The sequence below is a fragment of the Coregonus clupeaformis genome, chromosome 7 (assembly GCF_020615455.1).
Source record: "Coregonus clupeaformis isolate EN_2021a chromosome 7, ASM2061545v1, whole genome shotgun sequence".
Lineage (NCBI taxonomy): Eukaryota > Metazoa > Chordata > Actinopteri > Salmoniformes > Salmonidae > Coregonus > Coregonus clupeaformis.
In genome coordinates, this window is record NC_059198.1 from 40,350,949 (window position 1) to 40,367,810 (window position 16,862).

Sequence of the window (16,862 nt, forward strand, 5' to 3'; positions counted from 1 at the left end):
ATTATTAGGAAATGGAAGACATACAAGGCCACTGATAATCTCCCTCGATCTGGGGCTCCACGCAAGATCTCACCCCGTGGGGTCAAAATGATCACAAGAACGGTGAGCAAAAATCCCAGAACCACACGGGGGGACCTAGTGAATGACCTGCAGAGAGCTGGGACCAAAGTAACAAAGCCTACCATCAGTAACACACTACGCCGCCAGGGACTCAATAATAATAATAATAATATGCCATTTAGCAGACGCTTTTATCCAAAGCGACTTACAGTCATGCGTGCATACATTTTTTTGTGTATGGGTGGTCCCGGGGATCGAACCCACTACCTTGGCGTTACAAGCGCCGTGCTCTACCAGCTGAGCTACAGAGGACCACTCAAATCCTGCAGTGCCAGACGTGTCCCCCTGCTTAAGCCAGGCCCGTCTGAAGTTTGCTAGAGTGCATTTGGATGATCCAGAAGAGGATTGGGAGAATGTCATATGGTCAGATGAAACCAAAATATAACTTTTTGGTAAAAACTCAACTCTTCGTGTTTTTTTTTTTTTATTTCACCTTTATTTAACCAGGTAAGCCAGTTGAGAACAGGTTCTCATTTACAACTGCGACCTGGCCAAGATAAAGCAAAGTAGTGCAATAAAAACAACACAGAGTTACATATGGGGTAAAGAAAAAACATAAAGTCAGAAAATACAACAGAAAATATATATACAGTGTGTGCAAATGTAGCAAGTTATGGAGGTAAGGCAATAAATGGGCTATAGTGCAGAATAATTACAATAGTATTAACACTGGAATGCTAGATGTGCAAGAGATTATGTGCAAATAGAGATACTGGGGTGCAAAAGAGCAAATTAAATAACAATATAGGGATGAGGTAGTTGGGTGGGCTAATTTCAGATGGGCTGTGTACAGGTGCAGTGATCGGTAAGGTGCTCTGACAACTGATGCTTAAAGTTATTGGGGGAGATAAGAGTCTCCAGCTTCAGAGATTTTTGCAATTCGTTCCAGTCATTGGCAGCAGAGAACTGGAAGGAATGGCGGCCAAAGGAGGTGTTGGCTTTGGGAATGACCAGTGAGATATACCTGCTGGAGCGCAGACTACGGGTGGGTGCTGCTATGGTGACCAATGAGCTAAGATAGGGCGGGGATTTGCCTAGCAGTGATTTATAGATGGCCTGGAGCCAGTGGGTTTGACGACCGAACATGTAGTGAGGACCAGCCAACAAGAGCGTACAGGTCACAGTGGTGGGTAGTGTATGGGGGCTTTGGAGACAAAACGGATGGCACTGTGATAGACTACATCCAATTTGCTGAGTAGAGTGTTGGAGGCTATTTTGTAAATGACATCGCCGAAGTCAAGGATCGGTAGGATAGTCAGTTTTACGAGGGCATGTTTGGCAGCATGAGTGAAGGAGGCTTTGTTGCGAAATAGGAAGCCGATTCTAGATTTAACTTTGGATTGGAGATTCTTTATGTGAGTCTGGAAGTTGAGTTTACAGTCTAACCAGACACCTAGATATTTGTAGTTGTCCACATACTCTAGGTCAGACCCGTCGAGAGTGGTGATTCTAGTCGGGTGGGCGGGTGCTAGCAGCGTTCGATTGAAAAGCATGCATTTAGTTTTACTAGTGTTTAAGAGCAGTTGAAGGCTACTGAAGGATTGTTGTATGGCATTGAAGCTCGTTTGGAGGTTTGTTAACACAGTGTCCAATGAAGGGCCAGATGTATACAAAATGGTGTCGTCTGCGTAGAGGTGGATCTGAGAGTCACCAGCAGCAAGAGCGACATCATTGATATACACGGAGAAAAGTGTCGGCCCAAGAATTGAACCCTGTGGCACCCCCATAGAGACTGCCATAGGTCCAGACAACAGGCCCTCCGATTTGACACACTGAACTCTATCTGAGAAGTAGTTGGTGAACCAGGCGAGGCAGTCATTTGAGAAACCAAGGCTATTTAGTCTGCCAATAAGAATGCGGTGGTTGACAGAGTCGAAAGCCTTGGCCAGGTCGATGAAGACGGCTGCACAGTACTGTCTATTATCAATCGCGGTTATAATATCGTTTAGGACCTTGAGCGTGGCTGAAGTGCACCCGTGACCAGCTCGGAAACCGGATTGCATAGCGGAGAAGGTACGGTGGTATTCGAAATGGTCGATGATCTGTTTGTTAACTTGGCTTTCGAATACTTTCGAAAGGCAGGGCAGGATGGATATAGGTCTGTAGCAGTTTGGATCTAGAGTGTCACCCCCTTTGAAGAGGGGGGATGACCGCGGCAGCTTTCCAATCTCTGGGGATCTCAGACGTTATGAAAGAGAGGTTGAACAGACTAGTAATAGGGGTTGCGACAATTTCGGCGGCTAGTTTTAGGAAGAAAGGGTCCAGATTGTCTAGCCCAGCTGATTTGTAGGGGTCCAGATTTTGCAGCGCTTTCAAAACATCAACTGTCTGAATTTGTGTGAAGGAGAAGCGGGGGGGCATGGGCAAGTTGCAGCAGAGGGTGCAGAGTTGGTGGCCGGGTTAGTGGTAGCCAGATGGAAAGCATGGCCAGCTGTAGCAAAATGCTTGTTGAAATTCTCGATTATTGTAGATTTATCGGTGGTGATAGTGTTTCCTAGCCTCAGTGCAGTGGGCAGCTGGGAGGAAGTGCTCTTATTCTCCATGGACTTTACAGTGTCCCAAAACTTTTTGGAGTTAGTGCTACAGGATGCAAATTTCTGTTTGAAAAAGTTAGCCTTTGCTTTCCTGACTGCTTGTGTATATTGGTTCCTAACTTCCCTGAAAAGTTGCATATCGCGGGGGCTATTTGATGCTAATGCTGTACGCCACAGGATGTTTTTGTGCTGGTCAAGGGCAGTCAAGTCTGAGGAGAACCAGGGGCTATATCGGTTCTTAGTTCTGTATTTTTTGAATGGGGCATGTTTATTTAAGATTGAGAGGAAATTACTTTTAAGGAACAACCAGGCATCCTCTACTGACGGAATGAGATCTATATCCATCCAGGATACCTGGGCCAGGTCAATTAGGAAGGCCTCCTCGCTAAAGTGTTTTAGGGAGCGTTTGACAGTGATGAGGGGTGGTCGTTTGACCGCGGACCCGTTACGGACGCAGGCAATAAGGCAGTGATCGCTGAGATCCTGGTTGAAGACAGCTGAGGTGTATTTAGAGGGTATATTAGTCAGGATGATATCTATGAGGGTACCCATGTTTAAGGATTTAGGGTTGTACCTGGTAGGTTCGTTGATAATTTGCGTGAGGTTGAGGGCATCTAGCTTGGATTGTAGGATGGCTGGGGTATTAAGCATATCCCAATTTAGGTCACCAAGCAGTACAAACTCAGAGGATAAATGGGGGGCAATCAATTCACATATGGTGTCCAGGGCACAGCTGGGGCTGAGGGGGGTCTGTAGCAAGCGGCAACAGTGAGAGACTTATTTCTGGAAAGGTGGATTTTTAGAAGTAGAAGCTCAAACTGTTTGGGCACAGACCTGGATAGTATGATAGAGCTCTGCAGGCTATCTCTACAGTAGATTGCAACTCCACCCCCTTTGGCAGTTCTATCTAGACGGAAAATGTTATAGTTGGGGATGGAAATTTCAGAATTTTTGGTGGCCTTCCTGAGCCAGGATTCAGACACTGCTAGAACATCAGGGTTGGCAGAGTGTGCTAACGCAGTGAATAACTCAAACTTAGGAAGTAGACTTCTGATATTTATGTGCAAGAAACCAAGACTTTTGCGATTACAGAAGTCAACAAATGATAGCTCCTGGGGAGTAGGAGTGATACTGGGGGCTACAGGGCCTGGGTTAGCCTCTACATCACCAGAGGAACAGAGGAGGACTAGAATAAGGATACGGCTAAAGGCTTTAAGAACTGGTCTTCTAGTGCGTTGGGTACATAGAATAAAGGGGGCAGATTTCCGGGTGTTATAGAAAAGATTCAGGGCATTATGAACAGACAAGGATATGGAAGGACATGAGTAAAGTGGAGGCAAACCTAAGCGTTGGGTAACACTGAAAGAGATAGTATCTCTAGAGGCATAAATTGAGTCGGTCTGTGAGTGTATGGGTGGAGGGACAAAGGGGGCTAACCAAGGCAGGTTCAGCTAGGCTGGGGGTCTACAGTGATATAGTACAATTAGAAATAACCGAAACAACAATAAACTAACCATGTTTGGGCTGAGGCTAAACATAAACAGGATGTAGTACCGTAAAAAGGAACAGTCCAGCAGATATCAGCTGTATAGCTGAGTTATCACAAGGTCCGGTGGTGAAGCGCCAGTGAGCAAGAGGCCACGGCTAGCGTGTGCTACGTCCGTTTTGTTGTAGCCAGCTGGTAGCGACGGAAAAACTGATATGTTCTGGGTCGACAACGCGCAGTGCTGACTGTCCGAATATCCGCGATCAATGTCCAGTGATTAAAACCAATCCCGCGGGAAAAAAAAAATCAAATGTTCTGGGTGAAACACCGCCAGCTGTGGCCAATAGCAAGTAGCTAGTTCAGTAGCTAGTTCAGTTTAGTGAGTAAGCGTGTGCTAACGGGCCAGGGCTAGCAGATGGATGGATGGACAAAGAATGCTGAGTTGCATCCAAAGAACACCATACCTACTGTGAAGCATGGGGGTGGAAACATCATGCTTTGGGGCTGTTTTTCTGCAAAGGGACCAGGACGACTGATCCGTGTAAAGGAAAGAATGAATGGGGCCATGTATCATGAGATTTTGAGTGAAAACCTCCTTCCATCAGCAAGGGCATTGAAGATGAAACGTGGCTGGGTCTTTCAGCATGACAATGATCCCAAACACACCGCCGGGCAACGAAGGAGTGGCTTCGTAAGAAGCATTTCAAGGTCCTGGAGTGGCCTAGCCAGTCTCCAGATCTCAACCCCATAGAAAATATTTGGAGGGAGCTGAAAGTCTGTGTTGCCCAGCGACAGCCCCAAAACATCACTGCTCTAGAGGAGATCTGCATGGAGGAATGGGCCAAAATACCAGCAACAGTGTGTGAAAACCTTGTGAAGACTTACAGAAAACGTTTGACCTGTGTCATTGCCAACAAAGGGTATATAACAAAGTATTGAGAAACTTTTGTTATTGACCAAATACTTATTTTCCACCATAATTTGCAAATAAATTCATAAAAAATCCTACAATGTGATTTTCTGGAATTTCTTTTCTCAATTTGTCTGTTATAGTTGACGTGTACCTATGATGAAAAGTACAGGCCTCTCTCATCTTTTTAAGTGGGAGAACTTGCACAATTGGTGGCTGACTAAATACTTTTTTTCCCCACTGTAATATAGCCTACACCTTCACAATAAATCCATTATTTATTTGAGAAAGGTCTAAAGAAGCATGATATGAAGAAAATATAGTCTATTTCAGAAGAACAGAATAGCATACTCTGAGTTGTCCTTAAGTTAGGTCCTGATCTGGCTATGCCAAATGGCTGTGGGCTACACTAGTTCGTTTAGCAGACAAGATTTGCTTAGAATTCCGTGGCATTATTTTATATTTTTTTATAGTATGAAGTATACAATTGAACAAATGATTATATTTTCTCCAAACGATTTGAGGGAGTGCGCACATGCGGCTATTCCTATATGCTTAATTTAGAGTTATTAATGTATCTTTAGTTGTTCTACAAACGTTGGGCTATATGTTTTGATTTTTTATAAATTTTTAGGCTGCATGATGCGACTCTAATGATAACTTGAAAAAAGTCACTTGAAAGGCATGAGCTCTGCTTTGTTTTTTTGCGCAGGCTGTACACACTTCATTAGTCTCTCATTCACAATTTGACAAGCACTTGATATTGCCTCAAATTTCACGGCGGCATCCCGTTTGTGGCCGTAATGCACCCTAAAATAATCCATGGCTTTGCTGCGCGCTCTCCATCACGTGATCGGGTCTTTCTCACAGGCTACAAGTGAACACAGACACATCGGGGACGCAACTGCATGCGTCCTTATCCAATTCAGAGGTGTATATTGAAGATATTGGAAGAACTGTCCACATTTACTTTTCGTCAGCCAACAAGATGAGTAGGCCTAATGAACAGCAAAAGTACTAGCCTATGTCAATCTACTATCCCCCATAGTACAAAAGTCGACCTATTCTGTGCAGAAATAGATATTCCAAACACAGTCTGGGACAGTTGTGGGATGCAATAGATCCCAAATTAATACAACCACTAGCATAAAAAAATAAATAAAATCCTCAATGTAGCTGACACAACAGATCAGAACGTTTAGCTTAAAATGTTGATAAACTATTAGGCTATTTACATTTTAGTCATTTAGCAGATGCTCTTATCCAGAGCAACTTACAGTTAAGTGAGTGCATACATTTTTCATACTGGCCCCCCGTGGGAATCGAACCCACAACCCTGGCGTTGTAAGCGCCATGCTCTACCAACTGAGCTACAGGAGGCTCTTCACATTATAAGTGCAGCAATGTGCACATGGCAGTAGGCTATAAGCAGAAATGTTCCATTAGCGGGAAAACACCATTATCAAAAGTGACCGCAAATGCGATTATGCATGTAATGCTTTTATTATAAAGGTGCATGTTTATGGTGAAAATGATCTTCCCCAAACTTGAAACTCCCGCACTGCTTATATATGCCAGTTAGGCTCTACACCCCTTGTAAAGCGGTTTAATGTGCTTAATTTTAATACGTTTTTTGGCCACTTTAGTTTTGATACAAACCTTATTAAAACATATAGGCCTATGGGCTAGGCTACATGAGGTGTGCAACTACGATTCGAACAAGTTGCAAAAAAAAGGCATTGTTTCTTATGCTGGGCATCATTCACAAGTTATAATATATAATTCACAAGTGATAGGCTAATATTTTCACCCATCAGACTATTCTTGATTTAATCTTGTCTTTACATATACTAAATAATATGTGTGAAATTTGTTTTGATTTAGAATGGACCATTATCATGCACCTGTCTCGAAACATGGGCAGCGGGAAAAAATACATGTCATCTATGCACTTAAATAGCGGATGAAGGACGCTTTTCCCATGATTCATTTTCATGCCAGCCAGGTAGGCTATACTCCTGTTGTAAAGATAAGCAATGTGCTTAATATTAGGAAAGTTGAGAAATAAATATAGTAGGCCTAGCCTATAGAAAGCTGATCCTCCTCTTTTTAGTAGAGGCCATGACTCTGTTTTCTGCCGTAATTGCATAGCCTATAGATATGTTGCACAACATGAGCTCATGGGCTCTCATGAAGTGTTCGATTAGATTTTCGATTACAATTGCATTGATGTCAGAGTGATTAGAGGGACAATAGAGTGCTGAGTACCAGGCAGTTAGCAAGTTTGGTAGGCTACTAATGACCATGAGCAGCATCAGAGCTTGGAGAAGCCTAATTACTGTGACTAAACGGTCATGTGGAATTTGACTGCCTTCATGACTCGTGACCGCCGGTGTGGCGGTAATACAGTGAGGGAAAAAAGTATTTGATCCCCTGCTGATTTTGTACGTTTGCCCACTGACAAAGACATGATCAGTCTATAATTTTAATGGTAGGTTTATTTGAACAGTGAGAGACAGAATAACAACAAAAACATTTAGAAAAACGCATGTCAAAAATGTTATAAATTGATTTGCATTTTAATGAGGGAAATAAGTATTTGACCCCTCTGCAAAACATAACTTAGTACTTGGTGGCAAAACCCTTGTTGGCAATCACAGAGGTCAGACGTTTCTTGTAGTTGGCCACCAGGTTTGCACACATCTCAGGAGGGATTTTGTCCCACTCCTCTTTGCAGATCTTTTCCAAGTCATTAAGGTTTCGAGGCTGACGTTTGGCAACTCGAACCTTCAGCTCCCTCCACAGATTTTCTATGGGATTAAGGTCTGGAGACTGGCTAGGCCACTCCAGGACCTTAATGTGCTTCTTCTTGAGCCACTCCTTTGTTGCCTTGGCCGTCTGTTTTGGGTTATTGTCATGCTGGAATACCCATCCACGACCCATTTTCAATGCCCTGGCTGAGGGAAGGAGGTTCTCACCCAAGATTTGACGGTACATGGCCCCGTCCATCATCACTTTGATGCGGTGAAGTTGTCCTGTCCCCTTAGCAGAAAAACACCCCAAAGCATAATGTTTCCACCTCCATGTTTGACGGTGGGGATGGTGTTCTTGGGGTCATAGGCAGCATTCCTCCTCCTCCAAACACAGTGAGTTGAGTTGATGCCAAAGAGCTCCATTTTGGTCTCATCTGACCACAACACTTTCACCCAGTTCTCCTTTGAATCATTCAGATGTTCATTGTCAAACTTCAGACGGGCCTGTATATGTGCTTTCTTGAGCAGGGGGACCTTGCGGGCGCTGCAGGATTTCAGTCCTTCACGGCGTAGTGTGTTACCAATTGTTTTCTTGGTGACTATGGTCCCAGCTGCCTTGAGATCATTGACAAGATCCTCCCGTGTAGTTCTGGGCTGATTCCTCACCATTCTCATGATTATTGCAACTCCACGAGGTTAGATCTTGCATGGAGCCCCAGGCCGAGGGAGATTGACAGGTCTTTTGTGAATAATCGCACCAACTGTTGTCACCTTCTCACCAAGCTGCTTGGCGAATTCCAGCCTTGTGTAGGTCTACAATCTTGTCCTTGACATCCTTGGAGAGGTCCTTGGTCTTGGCCATGGTGGAGAGTTTGGAATCTGATTGATTGATTGCTTCTGTGGACAGGTGTCTTTTTATACAGGTAACAAACTGAGATTAGGAGCACTCCCTTTAAGAGTGTGCTCCTAATCTCAGCTCGTTACCTGTATAAAAGACACCTGGGAGCCAGAAATCTTTCTGATTGAGAGGGGGTCAAATACTTATTCCCTCATTAAAATGCAAATCAATTTATAACATTTTTGACATGCGTTTTTCTGGATTTTTTTGTTGTTATTCTGTCTCTCACTGTTGAAATAAACCTACCATTAAAATTATAGATTGATCATGTCTTTGTCAGTGGGCAAACGTACAAAATCAGCAGGGGATCAAATACGTTTTTTCCTCACTGTACGGTCACCGCAACAGCCCTAAATAGGCCTAATGCAAATTAATCATCATAATGCAAAGATTCTGGTCAGAATGCATTATCATCAATTTGTAAAAAGATGCCATGTTACCTGCCACTGTGGATGTAATCAGAAAAATTATAGCGCAATGGTACATTATTATTATTTTTTACTAGAAACAATGTTTCCCTGACTTGCATAGCCTTAGCTTCATTAACCTAACATTGACTGCAAATATTGTATAATCTATCGTCATTTACATATAGTGAAAGAATGTGTATTTTCTTGAAAACAATACGCATATTTCTTACCTCTAAAGGTGACAGAAATAGTAAATTGGCCAGGCAAAAAGTCAAGGTTTAAACTTAAATGCCAGGGGAGAATTCAAAGAAGTAAAAAGACTGTGATTGGATAAAAGCTAATAAAATTCACGGCCACACAACAAGGGCATTAGACTTTGAAATGAAATGTTCCCAAATGTGGCCTGTTAATGTGTGCAGATGGGGAAATATATCTTGCCAAAGGTGAAGGAAGACAGTGGAGAGTGGAACATAATTGTTTTGTAACACTTTTAAAAAATGTGTTACTTTATAAAGGGTTTAAAATGAGTTTACTGACTGTCAATTAAACACATTTAACTCCTTGGCTACAATTGTTAGATGAGAAAGGACAGATGAAGAAATAGCTTCAGCACACAAAGCCCCTACCAATGACACCAAATGAAAACAGACTAGGAGCATAGATTGCGGAGAAGCTTGGATGAGGAGAGAGTGATCGACTAGCGATACGATAAAGCCAAGAGTCAAGCGCCTGTTGCCCCCTTCCCCAAACGCCCTGAGCTACACAACCATAATCCTATTCATCTGCTGTAGGAGTAGTGATGAGTCTGTATTATTCATCTGCTGTAGGAGTAGTGATGAGTCTGTATTTTTCATCTGCTGTAGAAGTAGTGATGAGTCTGTGACATAGAGACCATGAAGGGAATGAGCTCAGTAAACGCTATCTTCCAGGCTGAAATTACAAATATTAGTGTGTGTGTGTGTGTGACTACTTCACCCCTCCTGCTGAGAAGAACAATGAGAAGACCAATGAAGTGCAAATGATGACGTGAAAACGAGCACATACTGTAATGGGTCACTGGCTGGTTAACTCATCCAGGCCTGGATAGACTCAACACTGCTTCACCACCAGGAAAGCCCTGTGAGGCAACAGCCAGCGACTCTACAGAACATCTCTGATGTAATCAGGGAATTCTGGTTCATAGAAATGCTATGTGTTGTGTGTGATTTAAATAATTGTAATCCTTTGGTGTTTGAATTGGGAATGACTCTGAGCACTTGTTGGTTCAAGCTGGTCGGTCTATTTAACAGGTTGACAGCATGTCAACAGACTAACTGACATTCATATCAGCTTCACACTGATAAAACAGTGAGCCACAATCATCTCTCTCTCCTGTCAAGCTTGTTTGATGTTTGCCTCTGCCTCAGGGTGATGCTAGCTTTGTTTGGGAAAACAGAGAGTTGACTTTGCTTTACGGAGAATAAACACGACCGGGGTCAAAGAGGACGAAAGACACAACAGCCCAAATATAAAATAACAATGCCATCAAACAAGAGAGGGAGGTGCTAGGGAGGGAGATAACGTTTGAGCGAGTTCGAGATAGAGTGAGCAAGAGAGATAGAGAAGATTAAAGCTTACAAAAGCTCAGGACAATCTCATCTCAATTGCGTTTTACACCACATCAAACAAATGTGGGGCAAACAGGAAGAAGGCAACGGCTGAGTTTCCTCTCGTTTCTTTCACAGAGCAAAAAATATCCCACAGCATGCTCTGCTTCTCAAAGGCTGATGGGTAATGATGGGAGCTGCTCCGAGCACTCCACCAGAGGGGATGTTGGGAAATATTCTGAGACAGCCCCACTGACCCCTGGAGAGCGAGAAATGGGACGTGTCCCAATCCTCTAACATAGGATTTTCTTCTATGGAAGTTCAGGGATGAAATCAGGCACACAGAGTGAAGACTTTTAGACTACACACTTAGAAAAAAAGGTGCTATCTAGAACCAAAAAGGGTTCTTCGGTTGTCCCCATAGGAGAACCCTTTGAAGAACCCCTTTTGGTTCCAGGTAGAACCCTTTTGGGTTCCATGTAGAACCCTTTCCACAGAGGGTTCTACATGGAACCCAAAAGAGTGCTACCTGGAACCAAAATGGGTTCTCCTATGGGGACAGCCAATGAACCCTTTTAGAACCCTTTTTTTCTGAGTAAAGTAAAGAATGTTTACTTTACACAGTTTCAAGTCAACTGCAAAACATGCTTTTCTGCTGTGCAGGGACTTTCTTCTGGTAATTTATTACAAGGTTTTATGGAATTAGGGTGACCACATTTAAAATACCAAAATGCGGGATGATTTTGCGGAACATTTGCGGGACAGTGTAGCCTACATTAATATTTGGGGGGGCAGCACCCCCTCTCCCCAACAGAAATCCCCCTCCCGCTGCACCGAATGAGCTAATTGAAGCGCGCCTATAAGCTACTACTTTGCCTCGCACTAAATGTGAGGCCTTGCCATCCATAGCAAGTAAATTCCATTCTTGAGAAAAAATTAATACATTTGATTCATTACACTTAGTAGTAATACTACTCAGCTATACAATGTTTGCTGACATTGCTTCAGTCCAAATTATACTGTCTAAAGAACAAAGTACGTAAAATGCAATACTGAAGAGATTACATAAGTGTACAGATGTAGGATCTTAATTTGATCACTCTGTTGTAGGATAACTTGTAGTGCATTTGAGGTTTAAAAAGGCTTCTGAAGTTTGTAATTTCCACTTTGAAATTTCAGACTTGATTTTCCCTTATGAAAAATGTATCAAACCCTACAAAAATGCCCATTAATTATAATCTACATAATAATTAATTTCCTGTTGCTGCAGGATTATCTTCCTGCTGTAGCAAACTAGCTCAAATTAAGATCCTACATCTGTAGCCTACTGTGCGTCACATTTTCATAAAATAGAATCGCTATTGTCCATGCTCTGCACAACACCTTGACAAAATGAGCCCCCAAAAAAGACACAAAGGTGGCCATTGTTGTGGCAGTAACTATGGCAGCATTAAAGATAGTCCAGGCTAAACAGCAGGAGCACCAGTAAACTGCAACCCAATTTAGGCCAGCACAGCAGTCTTCTGTTGGATTAATATTGCAACAGCAGAGTCAGACATTGCTGCTGAACATGAAAACAGAAAAAACTTTGAAGATCCCGTGAAGGTCAGGAAATCCTTTCTAGCCATACTGATACAAGGATATTAGAATAATCAAATGTTGTAAATGTTCTGTATTTTCACTTGAAAAATCATGAGACAATTTTGCATTTCTCTACGTTCGTAGTAAGCAGAAATCTGAATTATTCAAGCCATCATTTGAAGGTAATATATGTCTCAGAAAAAGGAGTAAAAATTTACTAGACAAAGGAGCTGATATTTCAACCAGAATGAATCAACTTTCATGGCCAATGAAGCAAGGTGAACAGTAACAATGATCAAAGGGGGGGGGGAAGTCAAGCGAAAACAGGATTTCACCACAGAGATAAAGGCCAGTAGTTCCACGAAAAATAACATGTAATCCATACTGAACAAAAATATAAATGACTTACAGTTCATATAAGGAAATCAGTCATTTTCAGCTTCCAGGAGTTGTGTACAGATCCTTGCGACATGGGACCGTGCATTATCATGCTGAAACATGAGGTGATGGTGGAGGATGAATGGCACGACAATGGGCCTCATCACGGTATCTCTGTGCATTCAAATTGCCATCGATAAAATGCAATTGTGTTAGTTTTCCGTAGCTTACAGTATGTCTGCCCATACCATAACCTCACCGCCACCATGGGGCACTCTGTTCACAACGTTGACATCAGCAAACCAATCGCTTACACGACGCCATTCATGTGGTCTGCGGTTGTAAGGCCGGTTGGACGTACTGCCAAATTCCCTCAAACGACATTGGAGGCAACTTATGGTAGAGAAATTAACATTCAATTCTCTGGCAACAACTCTGTTGGACATTCCTGCAGTCAGCATGCCACATTCCTGCAGTCAGTACTGCACGCTCCCTCAAAACATGAGACATCTTTGGGCATTGTGTTGTGTGACAAAACTGTACATTTTAGAGTGGCCTTTTATTGTCCCCAGCACAAGATGCACCTGAGTAATGATCATGCTGTTTAATCAGCTTCTTGATATGCCACACCTGTCAGGTGGATGGATTATCTTGGCAAAGGAGAAATGCTCACCAACAGGGATGTAAACAAATTTGTGCACAAAATTTGAGCTAAATAAGCTTTTTGTGCGTATGGAAAATTTCTGGGATCTTTTATTTCAGCTCATGAAACATAGGAACAACACTTTACATGCTGCATTTATATTTTTGTTCAGTGTAAAACAAATGAGTAGCTTCTTCAACCTCCGGTGGACACTGATGTATGGTCTTCTGCACACAAGCCCCTTGCTAAAGCCCCAGTGGAAAATGTCTCTCTGGGCTACCATTGTATCATGAATGATGCTCTCTCTCTCTCTATCGGTCTCTCTCTCCCTTTACCTCCCCATTTCTCTATCTGTCACTTTCTCGCCCGTTGGGGCCTATAATTAGCAAGGGTGCCAATACGGGTTGGGTTGGGCACAGCTGTGCAGAGAATGCATGCGTGTACTGGTATCTTTTACAAACAGAATGCCGACTGCTGTCGAAAAAGATGGCCGCTCTGACCTTTTCTGACACCCCGGCTTACTGTATCTGAAGTGTCCTCATCAAAAGACTGTCCGTCTGTATGTCTGTGGACCTGTGGGACTCTTCTAGAAAGCATATAGCATCAAACAATGTCCTGTCTTCAAGTCAGACAGACCTGGGTTCAAATGGTGTTTATTTTCGTTCAAATATTTTAGTTGCGCTTGATTGAGTTCGTCTGGAGAAATGGAAAAGTCCCAAAAGTGCAAACCCAGCCCATTTGGCACTCCAGGTAGGCTCAAACAAATGCTCAAAGTATCTGAAAGAAAACAAACAATATTTGAACCCAGTGTCTAGTTCTAACTACACATCCTCTTTATGGACAGTATAATCTTTGAATAGTCTCCTCTCCTCTGACTAGATAGCATCTGAACCCTTCTTCTCCTATCTCTATTTACAGCATAGAGAGTGCCAACTAGTGTTGAGCGATTAACTGAAATGTCTGTTATTTTTCAGTTTTCAGTCTTATGAACAATTCTCATTTTTTTTTTGCAACAAGGCTGATACATTCATATATTATTTCTACAGCTTATCAGCGTACACCCAATATGTTCCCACTGTTGATGATGCTTATTATGCATTATGGTTGAACCAAAAGATTACGTACATGTAACAAAAATGAAATGAAATTGGAAACAATTAAATACATATATGAAATTGAATTAAATAATAATGTACAGTATGTTGATGCTAATATTGTGTACAATATCTAATTATGTTGCCATATGATAACAATAGCCTAATATATTCAACATGTTGTAAACTATTGTCTTTTAACAGTTTCACTCAATTCATTCTCATCAACCTAATAATTATGACACACCCCTCACTATTGTCATTGACTACATAACCGTTGGTGGTTTACCCAATAAATTACAGGGAGTTTATATATAGAGACTCTCTGTATTTATTTTTATAACTTACAGTTTATTTGCCATTAGTCAGAACCTCTACACAAAATAATTTATCTGGGTGTGCGCTAGCTCATGCTTTTTATTTTCAGTTTTTAAACAACTAATTGAATGACGTCGGTTCAATTATTTAAATTCCATTTAATTCTGGGTTTCTTTGTGAGCTTGATGCTCAGTTTCTGTGGAGAAAAATCTGATCAAGCCTGAACTCTGCAATGTAGAAGGGAGTTGTAGTTTCCAACAGGCCAATATTCTACATAGTTTATGGCAGAAAATGTGGTAATTAACTACAATGACCATAATCCATCGCACGCCCGCTTACTTGTTGGGTCTCGGTCTGTGTGGAGCAGACACAGAGACCTTGTTGATGGAGACAGAGAGAAGAGAGAACACGCGAGAGGGATAGAAAGCAGTTGCATTGCGGGGCTTTCTCTACCTGAAAATACATGATCTAAGTGATTGATATATGTCCCGTGTAGCTCAGTTGGAGCATGGCGCTTGCAACGCCAGGGTTGTGGGTTCGTTTCCCACGGGGGGCCAGTATGAAAACATTTATGCACTCACTAACTGTAAGTCGCTCTGGATAAGAGCGTCTGCTAAATGACAAAAAAATTAATAAAATAATAATAATAAATGATAGTCGGTATTCAGCAGTCATAAAAGTGCCTTATTTACTTTGAAGAACTATTAAAATAGTAATTTTGTCAGACAACATAGGCAGCAGCTCTATAGTGATGAGATGATGACTTGGAATGAAATAATAAAGTCATCAGATAAAACAAATATTTTATTGAAGTAAAGTAATGTGAATAAATTATGTTAATAAGTAATAAGCAGTAATGAGCAGTCACTACCATCATTGGACTTTTATTAATTGTTTTATTCTGTGTTTGTTACAGCATTCAACCCACAAAATGCATAGTGCCTTTAATGTCAATAAATAATAATGGAAACCGAAAACCGTGATATTTTTTAAATAATCGAACCAACCTCAAAAAGCATTAATCGCTCAGCACTAGTACAGACAGATGTCCTCTTCAGATCTTATCTTGCGATTGCTTCCTCCAACTTATTGTTCTCCCTCGAATTATTCCCAAATAACCAGAGTGTCTCCTTCAATCAGATTGCATTGCTTTCTTCCCCTTCAGCTAATAGAGCTGGTGGACCGGCACTGGACCGGCAGAGCCCAGAGAGCCCCTCCAGCCAATTACCCAGTTCAACGCCGCAGCTGCTCCTATTTACCAAAGAGCCCTACAATTTAACCAACCACAATACCAGGATTCAACCCAGACCACCCAGGGAGAGGGGGGAAAGCAACAGTAGCCCACCTGAGTGAGGGAACACATTTCCACAACGAATGACCTCCCTTGGGGGAATTGGAGGAACAGACAGAGGGAGAGCTAGCTATCAGCACATCTGTGTTCCCTCATCACAAAGCATACAAAAATGTGAAGTAGAACAGATGCACTGGGGGGAGTTGATTCTGTATGTCAGAACGCACTGTATCAATGCCTATCACAGAAGAAACCTGTTTTGTCCAAATAAATAACCACAGGACAGAAAGGGTCTTGAGGGAACCATTGATCTGGATGGAAGAGAGGTTCAATCAGCTGACACGGTTTAGATGAGCCTAGCTACTTATTATATTGCTCTCCCTGGTAAGTGGATTAAAGATTTTATACTCCATCAAAACAACACTGCTCATGAATAATATTTGTCTAATATTTGACATCTACACAACCATTGATAACATATTTCCTGAAATTAAGAGAATATTATTACAATTACAAAAACAATGTTTTTTTTATATGAGGTATCATTAACAGAGTCAGCTACTGTAACCTAAAATGGTTTTCCATTCAACTCTACCCCTTTGAAGCCAAAGAAAACAAGCCTGGAACTGTAATAACAGTGTTTCATGTAGCATAATATTGATGACATTAAAGGGAAGTCTTGAGGGTTTGCTCGCCTGAGGTAGAGTATCTCATGATAAGCTGTAGACCACACTATTTACCACGAGACTTTTCATCTATATTTTTTGTAGCTGTCTACCTATCCCCACAAACTGATGCTGGCAATAAGATTGCACTCAATGAGCTGTATAAGGCTATAAGCAGACAGCAAAACGCTCATC

The 16,862-nt window shown here is 42.0% G+C and overlaps 1 protein-coding gene and 1 non-coding gene across 19 annotated transcripts in view; both read right to left on the minus strand.

Annotated features, from left to right (window-relative positions):
• The window catches only part of LOC121569177 (band 4.1-like protein 3), an 87,131-nt gene that overhangs the window by 41,193 nt on the left and 29,076 nt on the right, over positions 1-16,862 (minus strand). The window lies entirely within an intron of this gene.
• Positions 6,358-6,431, minus strand: trnav-uac. Its single transcript has one exon. It is a non-coding gene; the product is annotated as a tRNA-Val (tRNA).